Genomic DNA, 25585 nt, shown 5'->3' with positions numbered 1-25585 from the left:
CGAGAGCCCAAGGAAGCCCTGTTTGTGTCTCCATTTGCCAAGTTACGCCAGCCTCTGTTCTCCTCACTTCTGAGAGTAAATCAATTAGACATGGGAAAATGTCTCAAATTTAATCTGACACATTAAACTACTTTACTTGTCCTGTAATCTGACAACGACGATGCTATCTTGTTAGGCCCTTCCTTCAGATGGTCAGAGGCAGCAAAGATTTTTTTGTCTCCTAGCAACTGCTTGCTGCACGTCAAGGTTATCACATTGATTCTTCTTCGCTTCTTATGTGCAAAACTCGCTGGCGTTGATAACAACAACAACAAAAGTAATAGCTGTCAGGGCTTCAAGTTCATATCTGCAACACAAGAACACGCTCAGCCTGAGAAAGAGGAAGACAGAGCGCTGATGTCCATGCCCTTCAGAACCAGAAGAGTTGCGCCCACAGTTTAAATAGGGAATCAATAGAACTCGTCCATCACCATCACCCATCATCTACAATTAGGCCCTGGCTGTCCCTCGTGTGCGTGTTGGTCTGTGTGTGACTTCAATTAAAAGATCTCCGTCAAAGGCTCTTGGCCCTGCTTGATGACCTTGGCATTCCATCAGGTAGCCGTGTGCCATCCAGATTCTGGATTTAGAGCGCCTCACGAGCACTCATTAACACCGATGAGCTCAGTTCCTAAAGCGGTATTGCCCCTCAAACGCTGATTTGGGAGCCTGTGGTGGAAGCAGAGAACCAGACCCCCCCCGGCCAGCCTTAAGCCCTGGGTAAAGGCCACACGGGCACCAGCCATGATCTCTGAGGACAGGAGTGGGGGATTGGAAGGTGCTGTGAGGTCATCAGGAACACATCTGTTGCGGATCAAGGTATGATGGCCTCCTGTGATTGGTTGGGCCCCTGTGGGAGAGATCTCAGTGGTGTGTGTGGCACCCTGGGATGGGTGGAGGGTGCATGGAGAATAGCAATAGAGAACAGGACAGGACAGGACAGGACAGGACAGGACAGGACAGGGCAGGGCAGGGCAGGACAGGGCAGGGCCGGACAGGACAGGACAAGACAGGACAGGGCAGGACAGGAGAGGACAGGGCAGGACAGGAGAGGACAGGACAGGACAGGACAGGACAGGACAGGACAGGACAGGACAGGACAGGATAGGACATTGTGACTGAGCCTGTAACTATTGTTGAGTTGTGTGCTCTGACTGGTTAACTAAAGAACCATGGCTCAGCGCTGGTGGTGACAGTCTCCACATTCACACTATGCCACTGTGCCTGTCTACCTGTCTACCTGTCTACCTGTCTACCTGTCCACCTGTCTCCCTGTCCACCTCTGCCCCTCTGCTCTTCAGTGTGAGGCACACATTCACAATAACTGGCAGACTGACATATCCGTCTTCTCCATAATTGGCAGTGTTGTGCTATGTTGACATTTCAGTTAGTGAGAACAAAGCCCAGGAGAGTGTTCTTGTCTCAGAGCATCTATTTCTGTGAAAACCTGGAGAGAGAAAAACTTGAAACTTTCCAAAGCGTGTAGTTTCTTTTCAATGTATCACTTTTACACATTTTATAAAAAGAGGATTGAAGGAAATATAACTGCATTATTTCTGTATTATTATTATATTATTATTACTATATTATGTCTGATCCTTTTCCTCTTCGGCATACAGGTCTGATTCAATTCAGTTCAGTGCTGTGGAGTTAAATGCAGCAGATATTAAATCAGTTTGCTTCAGGTCAGCTCCATTAGTGTAGCTTTGCTGTTATTCACTGGTCTGATCTACCAATTGGTTTAACGGACCTCTAAGGAAGGAACATTATCCACTACAGTTGAACCGGAGAGACTCATTTGTTGACTATAATCCCCCCGAAATGAAAGTTAAACGATGATTAAAAATAACTTGCTATGTAGATAATGCTTTGCCATTTGAGACTAATCTAGGCGACAGATATGGGCACTTAGTGATGACATCACTCCCGGGCTAAAGCATAGCTCAGAAGTGGTTACTCACAATGTAAGATCCACAGCACAGCATGCACACTAAGGACCCAATGTGTCATCACAACAAACCCACCGACACTGCAGCCTTACACACACACACACGGATGAACACAAACACACACACACACACAGCCTGCACACACTCTCTCACTCACTCATACACACACAAAGACACACGTGAACAAAACACCCACACACATACCCACACACACACACACACGCCTGCACACATGGTCACACATACTCACACACACTCACTCACGCACCCACACACACACCCACTCACACACCCACACACTGGGAAGGGGCTGTGGGGCCTGCTGGTGCCCATGAATACAGAGGACATGTGTGAGGACAGCAGGGCAGGACAATGGCAGCTCCCCACTCCCTGTCAGCACTCCCACAAGAGGGAAAGACACCGCCGCCCCCGCCCCACCTTATTCATCAGGAGAGAGACACAGACACAGACACAGACACAGAGAGAGAGAGAGAAAGAAAGAAACAGACACACAGACAGAGGGAGAGAGACAGAAAGACAGAAAGAGAGGGAGGTTGGGAGAGATCCCAGAGTCTCTGTTAAATATGTTTATTAGCCCTCCAGCACTATGACCATTATCTTTTATCGTGATTATTACTCTTCTGTATGCTTGCCATGCTGCGCTTTGGCAACAGTTTTAATTGCAATTCATTCCCAAAAAAGCTATTTGGATCTGAGAGTCAAAGAGGAAGAATCACAGAAATGGAGAGAGGGTGGGAGATGGATAGTGATAGATGGCGGACTGACAGAGAGAGAGCGAGAATAGGGGGATGGATGGGTTCGGTGACGGAGGAGGGACTGAATATTTCATATTTTCATTCTGCTGAGCAATCGACCCGGATGGCTGTGAGAAGCTCATTAGAAGCCAGCTCGTCTGAGTCAGTGGCAAGCGTCCAGGATCCCCCTACCCATTCTCCCTCTCTCCTCCCTATCCCCGTCTCCTGTCCTCTCCTCACCTCTCTCCTCCCTATCCCTGTATGCTCTCCTCTCCTCTCCTCTCTCCTCCCTATCCCCATCTCCTCTCCTCTACCCTCAGCCCCCATCCCTGTATGCGCTCCTCTCCTCTCCTTTCTCCCCCCTATCTCCCACTCCTCTCCTATCTCCATCTCCATCTCCTCTCCTCTCCTCTCCTCCCCTCTCCTCTCCTCTCCTCTCCTCTCCTCTCCTCTCCTCTCCATCTCCATCTCCTCTCCTCCTCTCCTCTCCTCTCCTCTCCTCTCCTCTCCTCTCCATCTCCATCTCCTCTCCTCTCCTCTCCTCTCCTCTCTCCTTCCTATCTCCCCCTCTCTCCTCTCCTCTCCTCTCCTCTCCTCTCCCCTCCCCTCCCTATCTCCCTATCCTCTCTTCCTCTCTCCAACCAACTCCTCTCCAGAAATCTGTCTGCGGCACCAACCAGATACCCGCTCCCCTTGCTCCCTCTCAGTGAACACGCTGCAGCGCTAATTAGCCGGCATGTTGAGTAAAGGAGAAACTCTTTTGTTACAGAATCCTGCACGGCAATTAAGCGTTGAGCTCCTTAGTACAGCAGCAGAAGAGAACGGCTCCGTGTATGGGAAGGATGGATGATTAGTGACGTGGTTTTATCAGCAGTGCAGAGACAAACAGAGAGGGGGAGAGAGAGAAAGAGAGACTCTCAGGAGACGAATGGGATTAGGGCTCACAGAGGCCGCCTCTTCTTAGCACCGTCGTATCTAAGCTGCTTCTCTCTCTCTTTCACTCTCTCTTTCTCTTTCACTCTCTTTCACTTTCTCTTTCACTCTCTTTCTCTTCTTTCTATTGCTTGCTCATTCTCCTAAATACCTCTCGGAAATAATCTCTACCTCCCACTATCCCTACTTTCCCTTTTTCTCTATCTGTCCTCCTGTCCTCTTCACTCTCAATCTGTCTCTTCTCTCTACCCACCTCTTGTGTATTTCACCACCCTCGCCCAATGCCCTCATTTCTCACTTCAGTGTAATTCACATCTAGTCTCTCCCTGTCTTTCTCCGTTCCTCTTTCCGTCTGCTGTCTGAGGAGCCATTTCTATTATTATGAGAGGTTAATAATGTCAGCATCCTCATTCGCTCGTAAAAAAAAAAGAAAAAAGGCTCGGGGAGATGCCCAGCCACTCCTGTCACAACGGCTGAGGCACATCTCATTACGGCCTCAGAATTCAGAATGAAGAATGTTCTAGATAAGTGTTCCACACCAGATGAGCTGCTCCCTGCAAATGATTCCTCTCTCTCTTTCTTTCTCTCTCTCTCTCTCTCTCTTTTTTTCTCTCCACTGATCCTTCTCAGAGAGGGAGTGAGAGATGCTGTGACAGAGGAAACAAATGGAGGGAAAATGAGAGAGAGACAAGAGAGAGAGAGAGAGAGAGAGAGAGAGAATGAGGGTACAGAGAGAGGGATTGAGACAATGCTATGCAAGCGAGCGCGCTAGACAGACATGATCATTGGCTAAGTCAAACAGGCTGGCCGCCATGGGAACATGAGCGCGGTGTTGTGAGAGCCCCAGTCCCCGCTGGTCTGTGGTCGCACAGGGGGATGAGCGCACTGAATAGGGAGGGCAGCTGGAGGGGAAGCACATGCAGACACACCCACATTCCCCTGCAAAACACACACATTAATGGTCACATTCACACACACACACACACACACACTCTCTGTCTCTCTCTCTCACACACACACACACGGACACACTCTCTCGCTCTTACACATAGACATATCAATTTACGTTTATATACACATACAAACATGCATAGTTTTAAGTACTCACTCACATCTCAAATGCCTAGGTAAGGCATGTACGTCCATTCATGTAGGCACAAACACACACACACACACAAACACACACACACACACACACACACACACACACACGCACACACACACACCCCTACAGAAGGGGCATCTCATTGCATAATCGCCTCTCAAAAAACATCTGCAGCTGTGTTAGAGCCAAAAATCACTTGTGTGTGTTCTGCCACTCTGCAAAATCTCCACAGCTGATGCCGCTGCTCACAGTCTGACCGCCCTGTTCTCATTTCACGATGACTCACTGTTACCCTCCACTAGACCTCATACCCCTGGAAAGCCGGTGCTGTCGAGAGTCGCGGGGTGCGGAGTTGGCAAGGTGTAACCGAGCACTTGGAGGGCTGTCAGCGGAAGAAAGGGCAACGAGGAGAAAATGACAACAACAAACCCAATGTGGAAATGCCACGTGCCACTCAACCTCAAACACTCGGAGTGCCAGAGCCCTGCAAAACCTGATGCCAGGCTATTTCTGTTGGCATTTTCTGCCCGCTTGAAATAGTGGTCATGTGCAGTATGTGGATGGAGAACTTTGGCACAGTCAGTCAGGTTTTTTTTCTTTTCTTTGTACAGCGACTTCAAGGTTGGGCTGTGTTGTATTACACCATTCTCTTTTTTATTTGTTACAGGTCTTTGCTGCCTCTTTATAGAAGGCTGTGTGTGTGTGTGTGTGTGTGTGTGTGTGTGTGTGTGTGTGTGTGTGTGTTTGTGTCTGTACTTGTGTATGTGTGGGTGTGAGTGTGTGTATGTGACATCTGTGGTGGGTCTGTGTAACTTGTCTGTGGAATAAGTGTGCGTGTGTGTGTGTGTGTGTGTGTGTGTGTGTGTGTGCGTGCGTGCGTGCGTGCGTGCGTGCGTGCGTGCGTGCGTGCGTGCGTGCGTGCGTGCGTGCGTGCGTGCGTGCGTGCGTGCGCGCGCATGTGTGTGTGTGTGTGTGTGCACCTTGTGTTGTAGCCTCTATTTCCGGAGTGGCACAAACAAATGAACACTTCAAAGGATCCATAACATCACACAGCCCATCAAAAAAGCCAGACCCACCAGACCATACTAGACCAGACCAGACCAGACCAGACCAGACAAGACCAGATCAGACCAGACCAGACCAGACCAGACCAGATCAGACCAGACTAGACCAGACTAGACCAGACCTGCAGACAGCCACAGAGAGAGTAGAGGGGCGGAGTCCAGAGAGGGATGCAACCCATCAGGCTGCAGCCGCAAACTGAGCCGCAGTTAAGCAATTTACAGACAAACAACAATGGGTCATAATGACACCACAAAACGGCCCCAGCCTTTCATGACAGCCGGGCTAGAGTTTCACTGTTTTCTTTTTGTTGTTGTATATATTTTTTCTCTCTCTTGCTCTTGCTCTCTCTCTCTCTCACTCTCTCTCTTTCTCTAAGAGCCTATCAAATAAAGACCCTGAAAAGGCTTTCTGGCTTTTGAGACATCAAAGCACCCATCCCAAAGCCTTTGAAAGCAAACAGGGGTTGTTTTTTTATTTTTATTATTTGTTTTGTGTGCGTGTGATGCCGACCCTGCACAGGGTTTTGTTGGTGCAGCAAGAAAAAGCAGCAAGTTATTACTGGATCGCAGGACTCAAGCCTGACGCTCCCTCGCAGATTCATAGATGGAAACACACTCTTTCTGTCCATGTTTGCCCCACAGGCAGGCAGATAGAGTCACGGTTTCACATTCACCTAAAGGTCACCAAACAAAGGGGTAGGCTCTTTCTGCGAGTGCCCAGGTCAGAGGCCTGTCTAGTTAAATGTCACTGCAGACACTATTGATAATGATATTTATTAACCGTGAATGTGGGAATGTGATGTGTGACTCGGGTCAGTGGTCGTCATGACATTCCCCCCCCCCCCCCCCCCCCCCTCTGATTCAGATGTGTGCTTCTTGGGTTGGGGAGGGTTACCAGATGTAGGAAATACAAGACAAGATGTGCACACGTTACACTTCAGAGGTAATGAATTAGCTAACAATTTAGACCCCCCACCCCACACACACACAAACAAACACACACACAGACACACACAAACACACACACATACAAATACAACAGAACCAACACCCATGTCCAAACAAACACCTACATTGCTAAAAGCAGACACATTTCGAGCCCCCAGATAGAACGCACTTTAGATGATGAGTACCATTACTGTGGTTCAATATAACTACACTCTCTTCTGCTCTCTACTGCTGGGAGCCAACAGGTTTTTATCACCCTGGGCATGTTGCTTCTGTGTACAAAGAGAAGCAACGTGCCCTTGGGGAGTTCAAACAATGTTTTTACTGAGGCATTCAAATAACAGCCAGAGCTATATGGGTACTACGAAACAACAAAGATCGCTTTTGTGTGAGCACACGTGTAGGCCTTCTGTATGTGCAACAGGAAGAGAGGAGGCCGAGAGGCAGAGATGCGCTGAAGGAGATAAGACTGACCTACACCTAGGAAAGAAAATATCCCCTCCCTGCATGATTTGGCATCTCACGCACGCACAGCGTAGATCTCTCTCCTCCAGTTTGGTTCTTGGAGTCTCACACAACAGGGTAGAGAAACAAAAACATTAACACACACATGCGCAGACACACAAGCATACATAAACATCGCCCCAGAAGCACCACGCCAGGCAAAAAACACACACACACACACACACATCGTGCCCCACCGTCTCGACTGTCAGTCAAGGACGGCGTGTTGCCGTGTGATCACAGCGTGGTGGCGTGCGCAGGAAGACTGTAATCAGAGCAGATGAAGAGCACATTAGCATAGCCCCGAAGTCTAGGCCAAAACAACAGAGCCACTGAATAGAGCTAGCCCAAGGCTACGCACATCTAGCCACCAAAACCTCCAGCTAGCATACTGTCCCAACAGGCAGCTACATCTACTGAATCTACTGAATTCATCTTAAATTAAATACCCTTTATTACAAACTCAACAGAAATATATCACTTCATGAGTCGTTTCAGAGGGTATTGCTGGGGGTGAACATACCCACTTCAAAACTCTGAAGAGATGGGAAATCTGGGACGTTTGCAATGGTCCAGGTTACAGAAAAGGTAAGGTCTCAAGTGATTAGATGCTGCCAAATGGAGTAGCAAAGAGGTTTGGAAAGTTGGTTTGAGAGTATGGATTTGACCTGCACTTGACTTCCATTGCTCACTCCTGGAAAAAAGTCAACCTTAATAATAGTTTAGCTGAGGTCTAAAGCTCTGTTGTGATCTGCTGTGTCTGTGAGAGTCAGTGGGAAGTAGAAGATGGCCGCTGTGCAGAGAGGAGGCCTCCATCTGTTGCTAGGGTGACACAGCGCTCCGGCTCGCCGCAGATGGTCCACACGACCAGACAGACTCAGCCCTCTGGCACACAAGGGATGCCCACTGACCACGCTTCGCCTGCAAAGTGGCATTTACCAACAACCCAGTGAACTGAGAGCACAGCGCTAGCGGTTCTGTTACACAGCCATCGGAGCTTTCTACAAAAGAACCCGAACAGGTTCCAAATGGCGCAGAACGACACTGAAGTACTCCTGAAAGGATGGCAGACATTGCTTTTCCCTAGGTGGTTTTAGTTGTACTTATATTCCACAACTAACACTCACTCTGGGGAGCAGTAATGTTCAGTGGTAGACACTGAGAGGCAGCCAGTGCCACTGCTTCATCTCCAGGCCGGGCTGGAGAAACACTTACAACGATCATCCCTCAGTGCAGGCTACGCCCCTACTATCAGCTCCCATCATCCACAGACCAGGCCACGCTTTATCATAGTGCCATTGCAGTGTGTGTGACCCCCACGGAACGGCAAGGCCCACAACACATCAACACAGCCCTGCGGTCTAAGGCACGCGGTGGCATTGCCTGTGTGGCCTGTGTATAATCTCACCGATTATTATGAAAGAGAAACCGCACCGCCAGTGGAGGAAGATAAGGCTCAGTGGAAAAAGATTGTTTTTCTCGAGAGCACTGTTTTCTAAGATGGATACATTTTTGCCCAATACAGTGTGTGTGTGTGTGTGTGTGTGTGTGTGTGTGTGTGTGTGTGTGTGTGTGTGTGTGTGTGTGTGTGTGTGTGTGTGTGTGTGTTCTACTTGGCCAAGGCCGTGTTTATTACAGCAGTCAATCTCCTCCTGTAACAATTAAGGATTTGGCCATGTTCTTGCCAGCAATTTTGCAATGCGGCAGCTGAGCGCTGGCTGGTCTTGCAAGGCCAAGGCTAAAGCTGATGCTTGTTTGTGTTGTGAGGTGTTTATCTATGGGGCTTTCATCACCTCTGAGGCCACAGCAATGGAAGAAGGCCACTGCCACAAACACCTGGAGGAGTACAGAGGATGAGACTCATGCCTTATGCCTATGAGGCAAACAAGACACACACACACACACACACACACACACACACACACACACACACACACACACACACACACACACACACACACACACACAGGCAGAGGCACACACACACACACCCACACACACAAACAAACACACGCACAGGCTCAGGCACACACACACACACACAAATCAAACAAACAAAGACACACACTCACCCATCCCCTGTATGTGCACACACTCACTCTCATAAACACAGAAGCTGCCCATGCCCAGCTCCTTAACTTTTCATTGTCAACAAACCGCTCGGGGTCACGATCACACGCGACCCCTCACACACAATTCTCACCCTGGCGACAAAGCCAACAGCACAGCACTCGTATTTAATCAGGGCAAGCCCACGCTTGGAGGTGAAGAGAGGAACAAACAACCACCAACACAACATAAATGCACACACATGGACAAACAAACCCACATAGTACAAACCCACATAGTACAGATACACTCAAACCAGAGGTTAGGCAACAAAATAATGCACAGTGATGCAAGGGAGGAGCAAAGCAACATGGGTATCGGGACCGAGTTTGTAAACAAAACAAGCCTACACACTCCGAAAGCTCTAATAACAGAGCAGCTCACCAAACAGGGGCCAGTGGGGGTGGCCTTCCCAGTGCCTGTGCTCTTGTTTTGAATCTGCTCACATACAGCCTCGTGTTTTATGAACTGGGAATCGTGCTCTGGCTACAGTACACTCGCTAACGTTAAGTGCTCTCCTTTTTTGATTCACGGCTGCATTAGCTTACCCCAACATGTAATTGTGGCCATATGTTCACAAGTCTGCATTTTCTTGCGAGAGCAGATAGGGTTTTTCTGCGGTGAGGGACTTCAGAGGAGGAAAGATGAGATGGAGGGAGTGGAGGAAAATGGAAAATAAAGTAACGGACTCGGTGGGTTGGGACAAGGGCCCTGGAATTTCAGTGTAGTGACAGCCAGTGGAGCAGCACACATTTGACACGGACAAAAAAAGAAAAATCAAAAGCGCCTTGGAAGGGGCAGGGGAAGCTTCCTGGATTGAACCGTCCTGGGCATCTACCTCTGTTATTAGGTAATATCAGACACGTCCAATATGTCTGCTATGGTGTGTCTGGGAAGCTATCTTCCATTTGTCCACCAAATTGTAAATTCCTAATGTCTGTTGCCATGGTTCTGCAGGACAAATATTATCATAATACAGCATTGCGAGCGCTGGTAAAACTGGAGAGATGTGACATGCTCACCATAGCAGCCTGAGAGCTGCTGCAAAAAATGTTTGGTAGGGTTTACTTAAAAGGACTGGAGTTATTTGGTCTGATAGAAAGCTCCTCAGTATGTTAAAACCACTCCTGAAAATGTTGAAATTAAACAAGAGGGGAAGAAAAAAAGGGAGAAGAGAGAGAATTTTTTTATACCGGTTCAAATATGAAGGTCTTACTGTTTTTGCATTCATCCACCACAGCATCATGCAACTGTGCTGCTGATCCACTACCCACCTACCAATTCCCACTTTTGTGCAGAATTAATTCTTAGATAATTGAAATTAGACTCAGAAAGCAACAGACACTGTCTGAGAGTGTGTGTGTGTGTGTGTGTGTGTGTGTGTGTGTGTGTGTGGCTGTGAGACGCATAGAGAAAGACCGTAAACCTTTGCTTTTTCGTGCATTAAATTAATCCAACCCAACAATTTGTGTTCAAACCATGAGATAATATGAAACACTTTAATTACACGTCTCGTGCTCGGCAAAAAGTATTATTTTCCTACGATACGTTGCGTAACAACGACCCCCGCTGAGAAGTGGCTCTAATCATCTGCGCTGGCTCGCGCTCAACGGATTCTGATGGAGTAGTAACCCACATGAGAGGGACGCGCACATGACAAGGTCACTACCAGTGTGTGCTGTTTGTTACAGCGGTGAATCTCTCCGCGACAGCGAGGGGAGAAATCTCACGCTTCTCACCGGTGCAGAAGAACCACCCGCTACGATTCCCTGCGGCAGCCGGTGAACGGAGGAAGAGCCGTCGCTCCAAAAACAGTCACACCTGTCCTACCTCATGACAGTCGTGAGCAGCAGCACCTGCTGAGAGCGAGTTGGCATGTGAGAGCGAGTAAGCATGTGAGAAATGCTGAAATCCTGTGCTGTGCTGTTGGAAATAACATAACTGTGTTTGTGCTGTAATACTTTCTTCATTTCTTCTTGTTTTTGAAGCAATATAGATTAACTGTCTGACAAAAAATATGGGGTCATAGCATAACTTAAATCCAGTATTTGATGATGGTGTGTCAAATACAAAAGGGTTGATAACAAGCGGCGCAAACACTTAATGAAAACACTCGTGCAGGCCTGCCTTTGTACACACGCACGCAAATAAACAGGCTACTATTCAACTCTTTCCCCTGACGTCCCACTCAGTGGCAGTAATTACAGAGAGAGAATCCAAAACACCAGCTTTCCCATGATGCAACAGTTCCTGTGCTCGTGTGAATGGCACGACTGTGTCCGGCTGGAAAGGGGGAGGAGGGGGGCGGGGCTTTTTGTTTTGCCGCGCTGCTACTTTCATGGATAACAATCATAACACACTTGCTGCCAAAGTCAAGCCGTGAACACGACCCCCATTCACACATATACGTCACTGCATGTTACTCCACTGAACACACCTGAGTCTGGAAGGTGCTGTGAGAAAAAAAAGATTAACAGAAAATGTCAACACAACCATGAATGCCAAAAAAAGAAAGACACTTATGCGCTTATTTGGGGGCGGCTAAAGAAAATGCATTTTGACAGCCCAGTCTGGTGTCCCATAAAGTAACAGCAGTGATAAACCATCCTTCTCCTCGTGCTCTCCCTGATGCTATGTGACATTACCCGGGAGCTGTTCCCCGAGTCTGGGCCCGGGCAGTGGCACGCTCGCTCAGAGCACACTCAGACCTGGAGATGAACAATGGGGAGCAGGATCTATTTCAGCACTTTACTGTAACACTGTGTCTATTTGTGGCCACTGGCTGTGGAGAAGATGTGGCCATGAGGCGGGGTCTTTACAGTGGGGGGAGGGGACATGGAGAGAAGAGAGCAGAGAGCAGTGCTACTGGCACTTGATCTAAATGCATGTATGTGTGTGTGTGTGTGTGTGTGTGTGTGTGTGTGTGTGTGTGTCTCTGTGTGTGTGTGTGTGTGTGTGTGTGTGTGTGTGTGTCTGTGTGTGTGTGTGTGTGTGTGTGTGTCTCTGTGTGTGTGTGTGTGTGTGTGTGTGTGTCTCTGTGTGTGTGTGTGTGTGTGTGTGTGGGTGTGTGTGTGTGTGTGTGTGTGTGTGTGTGTGTGTGGGTGTGGGTGTCGGTTTCGTGTGTGTGGGTGTGTGGGCGTGTGTGTGTACATACATACATTCTGAGAACGCCCACTCATCCAATATCCAACAACACACAGTCTCTCTTATACATAGGCCTATGTGTTTCAAGCATGACCTTTCACTCACACACAGAGGGCACTCTCAGAGAGGAACTCTCTGGTCCCATCATACTAAGGTGTGGTAATGGTCAGTGAAAGTTAAAGGTTGAAAACATCGTCTGCACACACACATCTCCCAGAGATTTACAATCACAGGAAATGACTTGCGAACAGACCCCACCGCTGACATCACCCCGGCCCTGTCACCCATCCAGAGAGCAATCAGCTCCGGCCCAGCGCAAAAAAAAGGAGCGTTAAAGAGAGAGGAAGAACCAAAGACCGTCTTCGTGTTTGCTCTCCGCTGTGAAACAAAAGCCCTCTGCACCCCTCCAGGGCAAGGGGATCCTTCCCGTCTGGTGTGGGCCTTCGTTAGATCGCGTTGACTCCACTGGAGGTCAGGGCCAGTCCATTCTGCCACTGACGGCCGTTTTCCAAGGAAAAACAATATTTTTGTTGGATTACTTTCCCTTTAAACACAACCTGGCCGATGAGATAAGAGCTGCAAAGTCCCGGTCTAACGCCTGAGAGAGTGAGAGAGAGAGAGAGAGAGAGAGAGAGAGAGAGAGAGAGAGAGTGAGAGTGAGAGTGAGGGTGAGAAAGAGAGAGAGAGAGTGAGAGTGAGAGTGAGGGTAAGAAAGAGAGAGAGAGAGACAGAGAGAGAGAGAGAGTGAGGGTGAGAGAGAGAGAGAGAGAGTGAGAGTGAGAGAGAGAGAGAGAGAAAGAGAGAGTGAGAGAGTCCTGTCCTAAGATCAGGAGTAGCTGAAGTAATGAAAGTCCTCTGGTCCAAGGGGCCGGCCTAGTGAGATGGATCAGACCTAGCCATCCATGTAATGAAGCGGTATCGTTATATCATGCTGCATCAGCAGGGGCCGCACATAAACACTGCTGATTAATCGTCACCTCCCATGGCCACTGCATGGCTCTCATCAAGACCCTTTGGAAGCACCAAACCCCGAGTAAATTAGCTGTGATCTTCAAACAGAGAGAGGGAGAGAGAGAGAGAGAGAGACTGGGCTATTTGAAGCAACAAGCCTGGCAGACCATTAATAATAATGTTCCTTTGTTTCCTAAAGCATGTGATGTTCTAGCTGCCCCCCCCCCCCCCCACTCACACACACATACATACAACCTGTCAGTTCTTAAATAATAGCTTAATTCTCCCACCCCTATGTCCCATAAAGGATTAAACACTACAAAAATGAGTGTACACACGCATTGTGTTCTTTAAATAACCCATTTCATCACAGGGCCGACAGGGTGTAATACATACAGAGGTCGTAACAGGATACAGCTTGACAACAACCCAGCATTTCCGAACCTACCATTATCTTGCTTCGGCATCTAAGCACAGAGATCATCTCTCTCTAAGATTCAGCTGGGGCATAGAACATGCTCTGCTCCAAGCAAAAGGCAAAAAAAAAAAACATTCATTGGACCAGCTAATCCCTGATCCTATGCTCACTGATAACAGTCAATGATATTCCCATCCAAATAAGAGGGTCAGCCATAAACAGATAGATATCTGGATATTCATGGCCCAGGGCTATTGATTTTTCCATTGAGACACGTGGTGGTGTACAACCCCTACTGAACTGTTCAGGGTTAGGGGGGGCACGAGACCCATGCAGCCCAGGCAAAGCAGGATTACTCTGCAAAGCTGGACGGACAGGTTTGCACAATAACCCAGTTAGCATGCAGGATATCTCATGAAAGGGACTCAGGCAAGGGGAGCGAGGCCTTACGATCAGACAGCCGCAAGGGACTGGCCCAAGGGGTAATGGCGGCTGAGAAGGCTAACGGCACTGCTGAATGCTAAACGCTCCCCTCTGCTCCAACTCTCCCGCTTGACTGGCATCTCAAAGCCCAGTTCAAGCCCAGATGGGGGCCGAATGTGAAGCGGTTCTGGCTCAGATCTGGTCTGGGCCTGGGTCAAGGGCGGCAGCTGCCTTTGGAGACAACCTGGCATGCTATGCTACGCTATCTGGAAGGTCCTCCCCCTGAAAGCAGCCTCCTTCAGCCCCTCTCGATGGGCTTAAGTGGCTTGGACAGTTCCCACAAAGGGACACGGTCATACATATGTACGTATATACCGTATGACAATACTTTGACTGTGGCCCATTGTACCACATGCAACGGTCAATGATTGATGGGGGATTTATTTTGTATTGCCATATAATGTCTGTTCTTTTCCAAAGACCTCTCTCTGTAGCAGTCTTCAGGGACCATTTTTTCCTCTTAAGCTGTGTACATTATCATATGAATAACAGCTATTCATGTGTTTCTCCCATATTTCAGCACTGTGCAGAGTTCTATACGAGCGTATCCTGTGCCCTGGGGGTTTTGTACGCCTCTGTCTCAATGCTCTTCGGCCCTGTTGTTGAAATAGCTGGTACAGTTACACTCAGAACAATGGCTGTGTTGTAACTGAGAGTGAAGTAGACCTGTCTGCGCCAAGGGGCTCTGAGAGCTTCTTTACCCTTATTGTATGAAGTAGAGACTGACCCACAAGAAAAGAGGACTGAAATGGATCACCTTGAGACTGGGTGGATTAGCTCAGTTAGGGCACTTCTGCTATGCCCTTAGGCAAGGCAGCCCAGGTGAAATAAGGGTTGTATTTCTGAAGGGGTTGCGAATCTATCAATTGGGTTACAAATTTAGGCCTGTGAGGGATAGGTGAGATTGCTTTGAGGCTGATCGATCTTTCAGGCGATCAATAGTCTCAGCAGCACCAGAGAAAAGTAGCAGATGTAGGGGTAGTCTGAGGTACAAATGGCCCTCATCACGTCGCGCCGTGCTTATGCGTGCTGGAGGATGAGTCAGTGCTTCCTCCCTGACAGAGATGGAGGGCCACGCATCGTGATGAACGTCACCTGTCCTGTCCGCCGCAGGGCCCCTGCAGCATGGTGGCCTGGAAACAGGATGGAAAACAAACGTGTCTTGCTTTGTCTCGCTCTCTCTCTCTCTCTTTCTCGCTCTCGCTCTCTCTCTATCTCTCTTTCTCTCGCTCTCTCTCTCTCTCTGTCGCTCTCGCTCTCTCTCTCTCTCACGCTTTCGCTCTCGCTCTCTCTCTCTCTCACGCTTTCGCTCTCGCTCTCTCTCTCTCTCTCTCGCTCTTTCTCTCGCTCTCTCTCTCTCTCTCTCTCACTCTTTCTCTTTCTCTTGCTCTCGCTCTCGCTCTCGCTCACTCTCTCTCTCTCTCGCTCTCTCGTCTGGCCCAGGGCCACTGCATCAGCCAGTTAGACAGACCCGCCACAGGATGGCTTTTAGCTTTTATCTCGCTTCCACTAAACCCCACTTGCAGCACGGGAGCACCTACCGGCCTCTGGTGCCCAATTAATGCCAGGATGAAAGCTCTGGTCATGCCATCTCTTTGCCCTTGTGCCATCTGCCTGGCTCCACCATGCTGGGCACCATTAACACATGCAGGGGTGGGGGGAGTCGCTGCCATTTATCCAGTGCCATCCACTGCCTATATGTGTGTGTGTGTGTTTGTGTGTGTGTGTGTGTGTGTGTGTGTGTGTGTGTGTGTGTGTGTGTGTGTTTGTGTGTGTGTGTAAGGCAAACTGCACTGTATACAGCACTGTCGTACATCCTCAGCTAAGAGGCTTGCTCACTTTTGAGAGATTTGACAGACTAGCGATATTTAAGAGCAACTGCTTTAATGTTAAAATGATGGTTCAGGTCAGGTCAGTCTGTAAAATCCCAATGTGACCAGCAAACCTAATGGGTCCAAGTGGATGGCATAGCAGAAGAGGGTTTAAACATTCTACTGACCCTCAAATATTTACACAATACACACACACACACGCACACTTACTCACACGGACACACACACGCACACATGCACACGAACACACACACACACACGCACACACGCACACACACACACACACACGCACACACACACACACACGCACACAAATAGTCACACACACACACACACACACATTTGCAATGTGAAAGTGAAACAGGGTCAGAAACAGAGCAAACTCTGTCAAAAGATCGCTGTGCTGCCTCCAACCTTCCCCTGGCTCCCTGACAGGGTCTCGCTCTTTCGGACGGTTGTTAGCATGGCATTAAATCCAGGAAGGAGGAATTTCCGGCAGCGTCGCCGAGTTTATAGAATCTGGGAGAACAGAGCCCCAGTGAGGAGGAGGAGGAGAGCCCTCTCAGGAACCCCCAAATGTGGTGCGCTGGTGGTTTGGCCCAATCTGAGAAGCCCCATGGACCACTACCGCCAAGCCCACATGCAGCCCATATGCTCCCCGGCCCGGGCTGGAGGTTTGTGACTTTTACACACTGGCTCAGAATGGAGCGCTTACGATTGAATTTGCATTGACATGGAATATGAGATGTATGGAAACAGTGCCAGCAGAGCCGTGGGTTTGGGTTGGGGGCGGAGGCGGGGGTGGAGGCGGAGGCGAAGGCGGAGGTGGAGTGGGAGAGCTAAGAAACGGTGGAAAATCTTGTGTCAGATGCCAGTGGGAGATTCCAGTCAGCGCTCTGATCTTTGCCTCCACTTCAGCGTAGCGGAGTCCTGTGATGACACAGGGGTGAAATGGGTTGAATGCGCATATTAAATCAGTGTCTCTGTGCTTCTCCTTGGTCGGGTGCGGCGGTTAACAACCAAATTTGTTTGTATCCTGTGCCGGGAACATCCACAGCGAAGAGACAAACGGGAAGCGGCAATCTCTCCTGAGAGAGACGGGAGTGTAATATTATAGACAACGTCCTGCCCAAAACAGAATTACTATGATTTAGGCACCACGCACCAACCAAGCACTACCAGAGGCTGGTTTGATTCTGTTCTAATACAGAAGACTGAGGAGGCACTCTCAGCTCCGCAAAAAAACCCACAGTGCCTCCCTGCCTTGTTTCAGAAAAGATCAATAACTGTACTTTAAAAGATGCTTTGGTAGCTGAGGGACAACACAGACGCACACAGGAAAACAAAAGCCTTGCAATATAATGGAGGAGGGATATATTCTCCCTATTACCAACAGTGCTATTTAGAAACATCGCCAAAGAACACACTCCAAATGTTTCGATTTCTTGTTAGCAATTTTATTGGAGGCGATGCAAACACACACAAATGCAGAAATGAAAACCCACCCAGACTGGGGAGATTCATTTATTTGTGTGTGTGCAACCACTGCAGTTATTCTCCTTGCTGAGGGACGCGGGGGTTATGAGTTATGAGTTTGGGGTTATGATACATCGAAAGGGCTGGAGTGGAAAGAATCAATCCAGTGAGCGGAAGGAATCGAAATAAGATGGAGTTGCTTTGTGTGAGAGATTAATCTCAGAGTCACGGGAGGGGTCTTGTTCTTGCCACAGTCTAAGTAAGTGGGAGCGACATGTGACTGTGGTTCAAAGGACCTGTCAGAATAAAAAATAAATTGACAAACATGTTGTTTCATCATCAGAGCAGTATGGGAAAAAATAGTGTGTCTTTAGTTTGATGACGACACCATTCCATGTTTCCCAAGTCAAGCACGTGACATCATGTCAAGGTTCAAAGGTCGAGTCAAGGAACATCAAAAGCATACATGCAGGCAAACAAAACCATGCACATGTTTCTCCCAGCAGCTACGTGACATTACCCTGAGGAGACCTCTGTCTGTTGTCTTATCATACTTGATCCCTCCAGGAGCTGCACTAAATCCCACTAGTCCACAGCTCCTTTCTACCTCCTGGTACACATGACATCCTTCATTCTTATACAACCCACTTGTCTACCCCATCCCTACACACACACACACACACACACACACACACACACACACACACACACACACACACACACACACACACACACACACGCACAGAGCTTCCACACTCTCACAGTCCCAGTCCATGAGCAAAACACTCAAACATCCTATGAGCTGAGCTGACAAGAGCAATAATGAGGTCCAGACACCACACAGCTGTGCAACCGTTGGCCACAGAGCCAAGATGGCTATTCCCAGCCCCATCCGTCCACATACCTCCGGGACTGTATCTCCGTAATATATGGCTGGCTGTCAGGCTGCCGTGACACATTGCACTCAGAGGTAATGCAATGGCTGAATTTTAACTGACGCATGTACTGACCCAGTTGGACTAGCAGGCATCTGTGATGTATATCTATAATCTGCAGGGCACATCTCTCTCCTACTGGGATATTTCACCCAGAGACAGGATGTACTATTGGTAGTATTGGTATATCTATGGTAAATCTGCAAGAATCTGGAGGCACAGCACCGAGACAGGATGTACTATTGGTAGTCTTGGTATATGTATGGTATATCTACAAGATGCTGGAGGCACAGCACTGAAATTGAGCTGGCTTTCCCATGGATGGCATGGGATGAATTGGTTTTAGGACAAACAATTAGGCCATCGAAGGGAAAGATGAGACAACCCCTCTCGTAGTTTCACGAGTAATTTTTGTGTTAAAAAAAGCTTGAAATGCAGCTCAGCTCAGACGCATCATTCATTCATGCAGCGTGTATGTGGCACAGATTTGAAATGCGGTTGTGGCGGCGCATGGTTCTTCTTGGTTGGATTGGCTGATAGGAATTAGTCAGTCGTCTGTCAGCTGTGTGATGTGTGCAGTGACTGATTATGACACTGGCCGTGCAAAACCCCAAGCATAACATTTTAGGATTAGGAAGAGGGTGATTTCTGAATTGACTTTTAAAATTGCATGCTCTCAATTAAAACACGTAACCGCACTGAATCATTTGGGTATCTGAGTAATTTTGGCAACAAGACTAGCCTCCAAACATTTGTTATCAGCAGGGAACACAAAGACCTTCTGTTCTTTAACATATAGTTTAAAAGAAGTCTTAATTTCCCAAGAGCCCATACAATGCCCCATAATATTAAGAGGTACTTAATTTGAAAAAAAAAAACACTTTATTCATTTCTCTTCAATCTGTTAGCATGTCGTAGCCAACCTCTTAAGTATTACAAAATCCATGCACAAATCCACTTAATAATACCCTTAATTATCCGCCCCCAAAATAAAGGTTCCTGTGTCACAGGGGCTAGTATATGTGTGAGTGCATGTGTGTGTGTGTGTGTGTGTGTGCGTACGTGTGTGTACGCCCTCATGTACACCCCTCATGTACACCACGCTGTTCAAGTAGTACACGTTCAGCCTGACAGCCCTCCATACAGCAATGCACCAAAGCCAAGGCACTAGCATTGAGTCCACTCTCTGGCCACTCTGTGTGCCCACCCCCATCCACTCCCACGTCTTCATTGTGTGAGGTTACATAACAGCGCTTCCTCTGCTGTTTCTTTGTATATCCCCCCCCCCCCCCCCCCCCCCCCCCCCCCCCCCCCCCCCCCCCCAACGCCAAAGACATTCATCCTGGCTGGCAGCATTTCAGTGTCGTGAAGAGAAGTGTTTCGCTTGCTTTGCTTCTGCATACGCCACTCATGGCAGTGTGTTCCAATCAAAAGCTCTAATTTTGTATTTTTTTCCTCCTTTCTCCCCAACCCAATGCAGGCTGGTTAGACAGACCCTTGAGTGTGGAGGGAGGCAAATCACACACAGCTGAGGGATTCAAATTAGGGCCTCATCACCCAAACAACATAGCAAAAGGATGGGGTAGGATGCCATGTGGGCACGCCACACAGTTGGTCTCATGTTTACTCGGGTGGGATGTGCCTGGGTGGTCTCTAGCTACACCGGAAAATAACAGGGTTAAACATCCGTGCACGGTCTCTGTCTGTTTTGCAGCTTCTGAGAGACTCGTCTCAGGATTGAGGTCACATGTGTAGTAAGTGTCACAAAGGAGTGCGGCATTGGTGCTAAACACGCATTCTGTGCCGTTTCCTCCAACAGCAAGGCAACCTTTGGATGCTGGAGAGCATCGTCATGGTAACCAGCTATAGCAGCGGGAGCAGCGATAGCCAGGGACGCCTACAAACACCAATCAGCAGTGGGGAATTCTGCACACCCAGCTGAGTTTTCTGACCTGCCTCCTCCTCCACTCAACCCAGCCCTCATGCACACACACATACACACACACACACACACACACACACACACACACACACACGCACACAAACACATACACACGCACGCACACGCACACACACGCACACACACGCACACACGCGTATGCACACAAACACATACACACACACACACACACACACAAACATACACACACACTCACTCTCACTAACACACTCACACACGCACACACGCACATACGCGCACACAAACACATACACACCCACGCATACACACACACGTACGCACACACACACACACACACACACATGCACTCACACATATACTAGCCCCTCACACACAAACACAGTCAGCCTTCCTACATCCATCCCACACAATTCAGCTTCCTCATCACAATGTAGAGTCAAGCACCTTTTTTCTGCACTGTACACTTGCCCTCGGGTTTTCATTCTTACATCCAACTGTTTCAACATAACTGCAGTATGGATGGGTGGGAGGGCGAGAGAGAGAGAGAGAGAGAGAGAGAGAGAGAGAGAGAGTAAAGCTCTCGCTCACAGCATAAAGTCCTCCAGTGGGAGAACAGCAGAGATGTTAATGACATGAGTAACTTCCCTCCTTTCAGCTTCCAGATGTTCTCTCCCTCCTTCTAAACTGTCATGTCTGAGTGCAATTAGCATCAGGACGTCTGTGTAGGTGGAAGAGGAGGTGGTGAGATGGAAAGAGAGAGAGAGATGGAGAGAGAGGATGGGTGGAAGGGAGGAAGAAACTCTTGTGTCTGATTTCTTCATCTCCCATCGTGGCTGTTTAGCTGGCGTGGTCGATGGCAGCCTTTCAGTGTCTCTGGGCCAGAGGGGTGGGGAAACACTAACCTCCTCCCAACAGTCACAGGCGTGTCATGTTTTTCTGAACCTGCCAGATTTTTAATCTAGTCACTCTTAATCTCGTGTTGGCTCGTTCAAGGGGAGCATTAGAGAATTAGAGCTGAGGTTTAATTACACACTTAGTCCCCCAAAATGTTATTTTTTGGCCGAGAAATGACCCCTCTGTGTGCCTGAACTCATAGATGTATTGGCGTAACTATACACAGCTCCATTTCCAAACCTCAGTGAACTCTAACTAAAGGGAGGCTACGAGCGCTTTGTATCTTCTACAACAGAGATGACATTAACCAGATACGTATCCCATGATGTTGTCGTAGGACCTGAAACAGGAAACCTCACGTCGTGTTGTTGTCCCCTCCACATGCCTCCTTTCACCAGGGGCTTCAATCCCCTGTGTGCTTTCATATAGTGCAGTCCGGTGCAAACACAGCTTCCTTTGCAGCAACCCCCCCCCACCCCCCACCACGGGCTTAAGTGTTGGCCAGAGGAACGAGGGCTTTACTGTGGACAGAGGGGAGACAGGATGATCTGGAGAGGGAGAGCTGGCAGGCAAAGGTTACGTAAGAAGCAGTAGCAGCGGCAGTGGGGAGGGGGGGGGGGGGGGGGGGGCAGCTTTTGATGTCTACCCTCTGCTCTGCTCGGCTCCCATGTCATTTAGTTCATCAGAGTCGTTTACGTAATATGAAAGAGAAGAGGAAAAAAACAAAAACAAGCACAGATGATAAATGCGAACTTTGTGGTGATAAGGAAAGGGCTTTCTGAGAACATCACTGTGTTGTTGTGACAGTGTGAGAAGTTTTGTCATGGCCAGGCCTGGGCCCAGAGGCTGGGAGGATGCACGCCAGACGCGGGGCAGATGCAGGGAGGATGCAGGGCGGATGTGACGCCGTTGTGACGCCGATGTGATGCCACACGATTGATTTAAAGTCCTCCCATGCTGCCTCCTGTCTTCCACCTCTCTCTCTCTCCCTCTCTACCTCCCTCTCTCTCTCTCTCTCTCTCTCTCTCTCCCTCTCTCTCTCTCTCTCTCTCTCCATCTGCTCAGTAATTCAATCATCACACAAACCGTTGGGAGTAATGATTCCTTGGATTAGGCACAGGGACCCTTGCCAAAGTCGGAATATTGACTGGAAATGAATGCAGCGGTATGAACTGCTGTATGTGAGGAAGAAACTCCCCTGGCTATTGAGCTGCTCTGACCATTAATGCCCCGAACAGGGGCTATTACTCATTAATGCCCCGAACAGGGGATATTACTCATTAATGCCCCGAACAGGGGATATTACTCTTGCGTCCACTAATCCTCAACAGTGGAGGGTTTCAAATGTAATGTCACAACTGTAGTTATAAAATAGGGAGATGAATCAAGTTTTGCAACTCGGTACTACAAACAGAGATTTTTTAAGCATCTGACGTGCAACATCAACATCAACATCAACAAGGCCCTAATCCAGATCTGCTCTTAATGATTGTAGCTCAGGAACATCCAGTCATGCGGTTTCAGAAATGAACCTGTTTACATAAAGAGGAGATTTTTTTGCAATGTCAACCTGGTTTGACATTTCAGGAGATTTGTCCTGACCTTACATAAAAGTCGCGTATGGAATACAGAGAAATGGATCTCCTGCAGGAAACAACAACAGACTTAGTACCATGGCATGTGCTGGCCACACGCTGTCTGACCCTATTCATGCCACATATACATGTAAAATTTGAGTGTATGGCTGTCAGTGGGGCTCAGTTGATTAGCTAGCCTTATAATTGTATTAGCATATAAACACCTATCGACAGGCCACTGTCCCCAGATCAGAACAGAAGCTCAGCCCTCTGGTTGTCGGGCTTTGGAACCACCTTATGACATAAACACACAAATGTATGGGGTGGAGAAGCGCAGCCTTTTACTTGATAGGAGACGAATCACATGTACGGTTATGTTTATGGTTATAGTATTTAGCAGACGCTTTTGTCCAAAGTGACTTACAAAAACAGATATTAGAAAACAAATAATTTAAAAAAAGGCAGTAATACTAGCCTAATGGGAATAAAAATCAAGAAATCAATATTTGGTACCAATTAATACTATTGTTATTATTATTGTTATTATTATTATTATTATTATTATTATTATTATAACAAATACCAAAACGATGACTATAGTGCAGGCACAAAGCAAATTAACATGTAGTTAATAAGTGCTGGGGGGTTATGCCTGAACTGGCTAAACAGCATAAAAAAGACCTGAATCAAGCACAGTATAATGTACTGATTTATCGAATCAACAGAAATATTCTGATGGCAATAGAGCCAACTCCCACACACAAATCTATCTAAATCAAAGGCCTGCTGAAAAGCAATCATCAGCAACTTGCAAAAATCCCATTTCATTTCTGAAGCTGGCCCTTTGTGAAGGCTCTGTGTGTCCCAGGAGGACTGTCCTCGCCCTCACTGTGAATACAAAATCATATCTGGGTCATGGGCACATGCCCCATTCAAGATAACGTGTGAGAGGTTAGGCTACACGACACGGAAAAAACCCACAGTGTCCACATTCTTTGGCGCTAGACTTGTCTTCTCTGATCAGAACAACCAGTGCCACTAGGAAGAGAAACACACTGTGTTCTTCTCCCCACGTGCTGGTGGCACACAGAGAGGACGCCCCATGCGATGACCACACCGGTCCGCGGCTAGCCGCACATGTTGCTCGCCCTCCGTCAACATCACACTCTCCTCTCGCGACGCTGGGCCCGGGATCCCATGAATGTGTTTCTCTCCGCCCTTTTCTGAATGTGCATCAGTGTGCATCAGGCACCCTTGTGTTGACGGAGCCGGGGGGGGGGGGGTGTTGCCACACCGGTGTGTGGAGATAGAAGAGGAAGGGAATAGAGAGGGCACAGAGAGAAGCTCCCTCTCTTCACGTCACGTGGATGACGTGTTCTCTGCTCCTCTACGCTGCTAGAACCCCGAGGGCGGCCCTCTCTTATCCAGAGTGAGAGTCACCGTGGAGAATACATCAGAGATCAAAGAGACCTAGCGCGCCTGTTATTAGTGTTCATGTGAGTGAATGTGCATGTGTATGCATATAGAAGTGAGATAAGAGGTAAAACACCTACACTCTGAAACACTAAAGGTGTCTGTACCTGCATCTGTGTGTGTGTGTGTGCATGTGTGTGTGTGTGCATGTGTGTGTGTATATGTGCGTGTGTGTGCATGTGTGTGTGCGTGTGCGATTGTAGGTATCAATATGTGTGCCCAGGTACTTGGGTAAGTGTTTATACATATATGTGTGCACTTGAGACAACTCATGTCTGTGTTAGAAATAACCAGATGCTTCCTAACAACACAACTGAATCCACAGCTCTGAGATGGAACGATCACATCGGTTCTTGGCTGGATTCAACAGAATGAAGCTAATGTGAGATCACATTCTTCATCTCTCTGATAACAGATGTAAATATCCACATCGGGTATAAGATGGACATGGAATAGTAGAGGCTGATCTTCCCGTACAGCTTTGCGTCTGTCTGAGTATTCCTTACTGATCACTACAGCTGTCTAGAAAATGTAACAGATTATTCATCAGTACCATGGGATGTGAGGAATTTGGTCCACTGTCAATTTGGTGTTATTAGATGCAGAAACTGAATTATTTCCAATGTTCCATGCTAATTTAATTTGCATTAGCAGATGTCTGATGTGCATTTCAAACGCATGCTCTACCGACAGAGTAAACTCAATTTGGGTTTGTTTGTTCATGCTTACAGCTTATTATAACAAGTAATAGCCTATCATGAGGACACACACACACACACACACACACACACACACACACACACACACACACACACACACACACACAGTGTACCAAAGCAAAGGGAGCCATGATATCAGTGATCAGATGCAACACCCATACTATTTCCGCAGCCTGTGCTCTTGAGTCTGCAAGCACCTTCCACCGCCTATATCACAATCGAAACAGATGTTTTATGACTCATCTACTCAGAAAATTCCATGTGTTTATTCAGTGAGCATCAATTGAATTGAATTGAATTGAATTGAATTAAAGTCTGACAATTATTATTATTGGCAAGGGGATTTACCTAAAGAA

The 25585-nt window shown here is 48.0% G+C and overlaps 1 protein-coding gene across 6 annotated transcripts in view; it reads right to left on the bottom strand.

Moving 5' to 3' along the window:
• The window catches only part of caskin1 (CASK interacting protein 1), a 95119-nt gene that overhangs the window by 67853 nt on the left and 1681 nt on the right, over positions 1 to 25585 (bottom strand). The window lies entirely within an intron of this gene.

This window comes from Clupea harengus, chromosome 1 (genome assembly GCF_900700415.2).
Source record: "Clupea harengus chromosome 1, Ch_v2.0.2, whole genome shotgun sequence".
Taxonomy (NCBI): Eukaryota; Metazoa; Chordata; class Actinopteri; order Clupeiformes; family Clupeidae; genus Clupea; species Clupea harengus.
Note: the sequence above shows the minus strand (reverse complement) of the source record. Positions and strands in the feature narration are given on the sequence as shown.